Source organism: Lygodium microphyllum, chromosome 20, assembly GCF_053477565.2.
Source record: "Lygodium microphyllum isolate KBCC chromosome 20, Lygodium_microphyllum_v1.1.10, whole genome shotgun sequence".
Lineage (NCBI taxonomy): Eukaryota > Viridiplantae > Streptophyta > Polypodiopsida > Schizaeales > Lygodiaceae > Lygodium > Lygodium microphyllum.
The window spans coordinates 12594980-12603266 of record NC_141154.1 but is presented as its reverse complement, the minus strand read 5'-3'; positions in this window follow the sequence as shown (position 1 = coordinate 12603266).

Below are 8287 nucleotides of genomic sequence, written 5' to 3'. Positions count from 1 at the left end.
CAAGGAGAACAGGGCATTGGCCTTAGGACCTGTCTCGGTACCTAAGAACCTACCAAGCCCTCGCAAGGCGATACTTAATCCTTTTCTAACGCTCACTTTTATTTTCGCTCCAACCTTCCTTAATTAATTTCTTTTTTTCAACAAGAAGCCACCCCTAGGAAGACAAGGTATCGGCCCCGATTCTAACTCGTCCCCAGGAACCTACCAGGCCTTTGCAAGGCGATGAGCAACTGCTTATAAATTTTCCTTTCTTTTCTTTTCTTTGATAGGGGTTAGAACCCCTTTTTACACACCTTCGTATATATTTTTATTATCTTGTCAAATATTTAGGGTTTTTCCCTTTATCCTCATTTTTCCTTTTTCGGCAGGCTTCTCCAACTGCCTCACAACTAACAGGAACTCCTAAAACGACTGCCTTGAAGGCTAGCAGAATAGGGTCACTAGGACCCGCTTCTAAAACAGGTCTTTCGATGCTTAGTAATGTCTTTACAGGAGGCAATGACTACTCCGACCTCCCTCAAACATACTAAACCGAAACCTCGGGACTTCATGCCTTGGACGACGGTCCCCAACAAGAAATGAAAAGCCCCTTAACAAGTACTCAACCACATATAACAAACAAGCACAGTACTCATAAAGGATAGATATCACCTGGATAGGGCCACGAGAAGCGTCGATGCTACGACAAAGGCTCCCTCCAAGCTTGCCTTCAAACCTGTCTAGCACAGAACTCAAACAAGATACCATTAACTGCACCCGCACTAAACAAACAACTAGCTCTCTTGGCCTAATGAAATAAAACACTTCGCTACAAAAAGAAAATTGGCCCTCTTGGCCTAACAAAATAAAGCATTCAAAACCTCGCAACACTGGCCCTCTTGGCCTAATGAAATAAAACAAAGTAACACCTACACATCCTTCCTCGGAATAGCACAAATACACAATCATAAGCTCCTTTCCAAGGAGGAAAAACAGGCTCGTAGCCCTAAACTAAATGCATGAGGTTATGAATCATCCCTCCTGCATAGATAGCAAGAGGCATATGCATAATATGATGTCTAATCAACCTATGGGTCCCAGATAATAATGGTAGATTGGTCTCGGTGACTCTCTGCATCACCCATATCAACCATCGTCTGCCATATATTGCATGTTCTGATAACATCCCCCACAAGCGGCCGGGTCTTGTTTCATCATTGATCACAATATCCAGCCTAGGACCACAATTAAAGAAGAGGTCTTCCTCATAAGCAAGATTTGCTAATGAATCTGCAAACTGATTCTAGTAACGTGGAATCAACTGAAAAGACACTCTCTCAAACTCCTCAAGTAGGGTCATCGCAGTCCGATGATACATACAAAGAATGGGATTCCGCACTATGTATGTCCCATCTAGTTGATTCTGGATCAACTGGGAATCCCCTTTTACTAACAATCGACAAATACCACCTTGTTTGGCAATTTACAGTCCCATAATCAAGGCTTTATACTCTGCCATATTGTTAGTGAATCCTACCCCGAGATAAGAAGCTAACTTCATCGTAACTCTTTGTCGGGGGTCTCAGATTACCACTCCCACACTTCCTTTTCTGTTAGGGCCCCTGGACGCTCCGTCAAAATATAATGTATACGTCCACAATGGGTTTACACAGCCGGCCATCACAAACTCCTCTATTCATAGCTATGATAGTCAAAGTTTAGCATATTGAGAGGATGAACTGACGGCTCCATCCCACCTTCTTCATTGAAGTCAACAGGGATACTCGTCAACAGTCGTAAGCAGTGATGGCAGAAGACTTTGATCTCCCACATGTTAGATATGCTCAATGCCCCACCCTCATTAGGTACTACCAATGATCCATGGTGCTCAAAGTTGTAAGGCCCCCATTATGAGGAGAAGCCAAGTGTGAGCCCGGACATTGGTGGAGTCCTGACTTGTATATCAGATGAGGTCTATGTGACCGGATGGCAAAAAGGTGACCATTGTGGGTCTGATCTTTGGGTTAGACAGAGTGGTTAAGCTGGTAGCAACTCGAGGCACATTGCATTGAGTTGCGTAGTAAGGGAGTTAAAAGGGGCCCCTATTGTGGGGTCCCGGGGGCCGCGGAAGCGGCCCCTGGCTGGGGGGTCCCAGGGGGGCCAGCGGCCCCCCTGGCGGGGGTCCGGGGGCAGCGCCCCCGGCCCGATGGTAAAGGGAATATTCCCTGGAATATTCCCTGGCCGACTAGTGGAGGCTCATATGGTAGGTCGGTCAGCAGGCCGACCTAACGACCTTCGCGAGCTATAAAAGCTAAACCCCTTCGCAGCCATCGTACACTCATCTTTCACCCAGTCAGAGTTGTTGTTCCAGCTAGCCTTAAGCTCTTCACCTATCTTCTGTCTAGATCGCCATCTAAGCTTCACTCAGTGGAAGCGCACGGGTGGACAGAGCCATCTTTGTATCAGTTGTTTGGAGTTAAAGAATTTTACTGATTCTCCTCTTATCTGTTGTGTACTCTCTATCTCTTTCTCAGATTCTGTTCGCTGCGCCGTGTAATATTTTACATGGTATCAGAGCCCAGGGGGCTCTAGAGATCGGAGAGAGTGCAAGAGGCAAAGGCTTCAACAGCAAAGAGAAACGATGTCGACTCCGGGAAGCAGTTCTGGCGCATCAGGAAGCGGTGCAGGAGGTGGTGCTGCTGTACCGGCTATTCAAACACTGAGGATTCGTCCACCAACCTTCAGCGAAGGCAAGTTAGATGGTACAAACTACACCTTGTGGAAGTTCAAAATTACTACTATCCTTGATTCTTATGAGCTTCTGGAGACTGTGCTGGGGACTGACCGAAGAACCACAGCCTACCCCCGACCCATCAAATCCTAGTGTGATGATTCCTCCGAATGCAGATCTTCTACGAGCTTGGAAACGAAGGAATGCAGATGCATTGTGTGCCTTAGTTACAAGCTGTCTGACAGTGTTTTGACTCTGATTCAGCATACAACAAAAGCTAGAGGCTTGGAATGTACTAAGGAGTCAGTATGAAACACGAAACCAAACAAGGATTCAAAACTTGGAGAATCAACTAGCAGCGGAGAAGTTTGCTGAAGGAGAGACGGTTGAAGCATTCATCACTCGGATTAAGAATCTGCGCGACCAGATGGCTGGCGCTGGGATACAAAAGACTAGCGAAGAGCTAGCTCGGAGGTGTCTTCGGATTTGTCCACAAAAGTTTGATGGACTAGTAACTGCCCTTAATACTCAGGTGAGACCTCAAGCTTTGACTTTTGAGGAGTTTTGTGCATTATTAATGGAGGAGGAGTTGTAAGACTGAAACCCGAGAAGGAAGCAACAATGGAGATGCTGCATTCTCTGCCAATGCAAAAGGCAAAGGTGTTTCCTCCACCAAAAATGATGGTGACAAAAGAAGAAGGGCGGCAAGAAGAAGTTTCAAGGAGAGTGCTTCTACTGTAAGAAGAAAGGACATGCAATTGCAGATTGTCGTGTCAAGAAGGCAGATGAAAAGAATGGTACCCTTAAAAGTAAAGGGAAAGAGACAGCCAATACGGCTGAAGCAGAGTTGGAATTATTCATGGCGACCATTGAGGAAGTGTGCTCCTCGGCGCAAGAAGATGCTCCACTGACTCTTGGGTGTTGGATAGTGGGGCCTCCCGTCACATGACCAACAAGAAGGTCTATACAGTTCTATGCAGCCTCTACAAGAATCCATCACTGTGACGGTTGGAAATGATGCTAAATGCCCTGCTGCGGGCACAGGTACTATTTCTTTTGTTGCTGCAAATGGTGAAGTCAAAAAGCTTTCAAATGTGTTGTATGTTCCCGAAATCAGAAGAATGTCTTATCAGTTGCTGCCATAACTGATCTTGGTCATGAAGTGAGGTTGAGAAGGTGCAGAAATTATTGATAGTGCTGGCACAATTGTTGGCAAAGGAGAAAGAAGGAACAACCTGTATGAGCTAAGTGCTCTTACAGCCACCGCTGGAGTGGGCACAAGTAAGCTTTGGCATGAAAGGTTTGGACACATCGGATTTGCAGTATTGAAGGAGATGCAAAAGCAAGGTATGGTTGCTCACCTACCTACAATAACTGAATTGAAGGAACCATGTGAAGCTTGTATGATGGGCAAGCAACAGAGAAAGGCATTTCCACAAGAAAGCAAGAATAGAGCACATGCTCCTCTAGAGTTGGTGCATGCTGACTTGTGTGGTAAGATGCCTACACAGGCCTTGGGGGGATCTTCTTATTTATGTTGATTGTCGATGACTACAGTAGGAAGATGTGGGTGTACTTCCTTCGTGATAAGGCTCAAGCTTTTGGTAAGTTTAAAGAATGGCTAATACTTGTTGAGAATGAAACAGGGAAAAGTGTGAAGAAATTTAGAACAGATGGTGGTGGTGAGTTCAACTCAAAGGAGTTTGAAGGCTTTTGCAAGAGCAAAGGGATCAAGCGTCAATTGACGACGCCTCACACACCTCAGCAGAATGGTGTTGTGGAACGCAGGATTCGTACCATTGTGGAGATGGCAAGATGCATGCTAAAGGGCAAGGGATTGCCTAACCATTTTTGGGCTGAAGCTGTTAATACTGCAGTCTACATTCTAAATCGGAGCTACACAAAGGCTCTCAAGGGAAAAACACCTCATGAGGCTTACACTGGTAAGAAACCATCTGTTTCACATTTCAGAATTTTTGGATGTGAATGTTATGCACATGTTCCAGATGAGAAGAGAAACAAGTTACAACCAAAAAGCAGAAAATGTATCTTCTTGGGTTATAGTGATGAGCAGAAGGCTTACAAGTTATATGACCAAGAGGCAAAGAAGATCATCGCGAGCCGTGATGTGGTGTTCAAGGAGGAGCCGCATACAGTGGAGGAGGAGAAGGCAAGGTCTTCCACTTTATCATCAAGCGAAGAAGTAGTCCACTATGAACCTGTCCCGAGAGCTATATCCTTCAACGGAGGAGGAAGCATCATCTTCAGATGATGAGGAAAAAGTTCACCAACCTGACATCACCCCATCGGAAAAGCCATTGCCGCGCTGGGTGAGCAGCTCTATGACCACAATAATCCTATGCCTGCATCTGTTGAGGAGAAGGCAGACGGACCAAGGAGGTCTCAGAGAATAGAGGAGCAAAGGAGGGCTTCTGCTCACATAGTCAACATGGCCTTGATGGTTGAGATTATGAGAAGATGAAGGAGCCAACTGACTTAGAAGAAGCACTTGCAGATCCATCATGGAAGGCTGCTATGCAGGCGGAGTATGACAGCATAATGAAGAATGACACTTGGGAGCTAGTGGATCGGCCAGCAAAGCGGAAGATTATTGGCACCAAGTGGATCTGAAGGTAAAGTACAAGGCTGATGGTACCTTAGAAAAGTACAAAGCTAGACTGGTTGCCCAAGGATTTTCACAAGTTGAAGGGTTTGATTTTCAAGAGCCATTTGCCCCAACTGCCAGAATGACCACTATTCGCACGGTACTTGCAGTGGCTGCCCACAAGAAGTGGCCAGTGTACCAAATGGATGTTAAGTCAGCGTTCTTAAATGGTGACCTCAAGGAGGAGGTGTACGTGGCTCAGCCACCAGGGTTTGAGGCCCCCCATTCTGAGAACAAAGTGTGTAAACTAAAGAAGGCATTGTATGGGCTGAAACAAGCCCCCAGAGCATGGTACCAACGGATAGATAGGTTCTTTTTAAACCTAAACTTAGAAAGATGTGCCTCAGATGCTAACTTGTATGTTTACAGGGATGGTAAAAAGTCTGTAGTGATTGTCCTATATGTGGACGACCTTCTTATTACAGGTGACTATGAAGATATGATCAACCAAACTCGAAAGGCTTTGAGTTTTGAGTTTGAAATGACAGACTTGGGCTTGCTGCACTATTGTTTGGGGATTGAAGTCTGGCAAGAGCCAGGAAGATCTTCATCTCTCAGAAGAAGTATGCATGGGAGATCTTGAAGGCATTTGGCATGACCGAGTGCAAGGAGATAGCTACACCTATGGAGGTGAATGTAAAGTTATCCGTTGAGGATACATCAGCACTAGCAGACATTGGGAGGTATAGGAGGTTGGTCGGCAGTCTAATCTACTTGTGTAACACCAGACCAGATATCAGTTTTGCTGTTGGTGTTTTGAGCAGGTTCTCAAACAAACCTCATGAGAGTCATTGGAAGGCTGGGATGCGGGTGCTCAGATACTTGAAGAAAACTCTTGACTATGGTATCACATACAGTTTCGGACACAAATGTGGTGGGAACTGTGACTCAGATTGGGCAGGAGACATTGATTCCAGGAAGTCAGTTTCTGGTTATTGTTTCTCTTTGGGTTCAGGAATTTTCTCTTGGATTAGTAAGAAGCAACCAACAGTGGCATTGTCTTCTACTGAAGCAGAGTACAAGGCAGCTTGTTTTGCTGCATGTGAGGCCGTATGGTTGAGAAGGATTCTATGGCATATGGGAGTGCAGGATGAAGAACCAACTGTGCTGAGATGTGACAATCAGAGTTGCATCGCTATTGCCAAAAATCCAGTGTTTCATGCACGCACCAAACATATAGAGATCCAGTATCACTATGTGCGTGATTTGATGGAGGATGGGATAGTGGAATTGGTCTACTGTCCAACAGAGGAGAATGGAGCAGATATCTTCACCAAAGCACTTACGAAGGATCTGCTTCAAGTTCATCTTCAGAGACTCGGCATTGGGCCGAGGAGATAGTTCACCTATGGGTGGACATTGAGGGGGGGTGTTAGATATGCTCAATGCCCCACCCTCATTAGGTACTACCAATGATCCATGGTGCTCAAAGTTGTAAGGCCCCCATTATGAGGAGAAGCCAAGTGTGAGCCCGGACATTGGTGGAGTCCTGACTTGTATATCAGATGAGGTCTATGTGACCGGATGGCAAAAAGGTGACCATTGTGGGTCTAATCTTTGGGTTAGACAGAGTGGTTAAGCTGGTAGCAACTCGAGGCACATTGCATTGAGTTGCGTAGTAAGGGAGTTAAAAGGGGCCCCTATTGTGGGGTCCGGGGGCCGCGGAAGCGGCCCCTGGCTGGGGGGTCCCAGGGGGGCCAGCGGCCCCCCTGGCGGGGGTCCGGGGGCAGCGCCCCCGGCCCGATGGTAAAGGGAATATTCCCTGGAATATTCCCTGGCCGACTAGTGGAGGCTCATATGGTAGGTCGGTCAGCAGGCCGACCTAACGACCTTCGCGAGCTATAAAAGCTAAACCCCTTCGCAGCCATCGTACACTCATCTTTCACCCAGTCAGAGTTGTTGTTCCAGCTAGCCTTAAGCTCTTCACCTATCTTCTGTCTAGATCGCCATCTAAGCTTCACTCAGTGGAAGCGCACGGGTGGACAGAGCCATCTTTGTATCAGTTGTTTGGAGTTAAAGAATTTTACTGATTCTCCTCTTATCTGTTGTGTACTCTCTATCTCTTTCTCAGATTCTGTTCGCTGCGCCGTGTAATATTTTACACCACACAAAAGTTCCATCTTCTTGCTCAATCACCTTATATCCTTTGCTCCACCAAATGAGTTTCCCCTGATGGTATCTTTGCTCCAGATATGGGTGCTCCAAATAAAGGATTAACCGACCCATCAACCAAGTTTTAAGCTCGTTTGCAGGTCTCAAATCATTCCTAGCATGGACCTGCAATGCATTTCACTTTTATTAGTTGTCTTAGAAATAGTAAGGTTTAATCTTATTAAGATTAACCTTATTCTTAAACTCCACTCCCTGTAAATCAGCTAATAGGGCTATAGACTTATTCTTCCCTAACCTAACAATTTTGTAGGGTCCATCCCATTTAGGCTCCAATTTTCCTGGGAAAAGCTCCCTACGCGCATCATAATATAAAACCAATTGTCCCTTCTTGAAGGTGTACTTCTTCGCTTTCAGGTCATGCAACTGTTTCATGTAATGTTTGGCCACCTCATGATGTAACAAGCTTTGCAACTTAATTTCATCTAGGTGTGCTAAGGTCGTAAATCGCTCTAATAAGGCGTCCTCATTACCCAAAGAATGGTTTACTACGAATCTAATGGTCGGCAACTCAATTTCCAAGGGTAAAACACACTCTTCATTTGATAGGATACCCACAAGCTGCTTGTTGGTACTTTCAACCTGCCCATTCGCCTACAGATTCTAAGGAGTCATTTTGTTGTGCTTGATCTGCCAAGCCTCTGTCAAGCTTTTGATCACCTTATTTAGGAAATGGGTCCCACGGTCCGACACCAATTCTTTCGGTGGACCAAAACGACATATTATCTGCTCTAAAAGGAAAC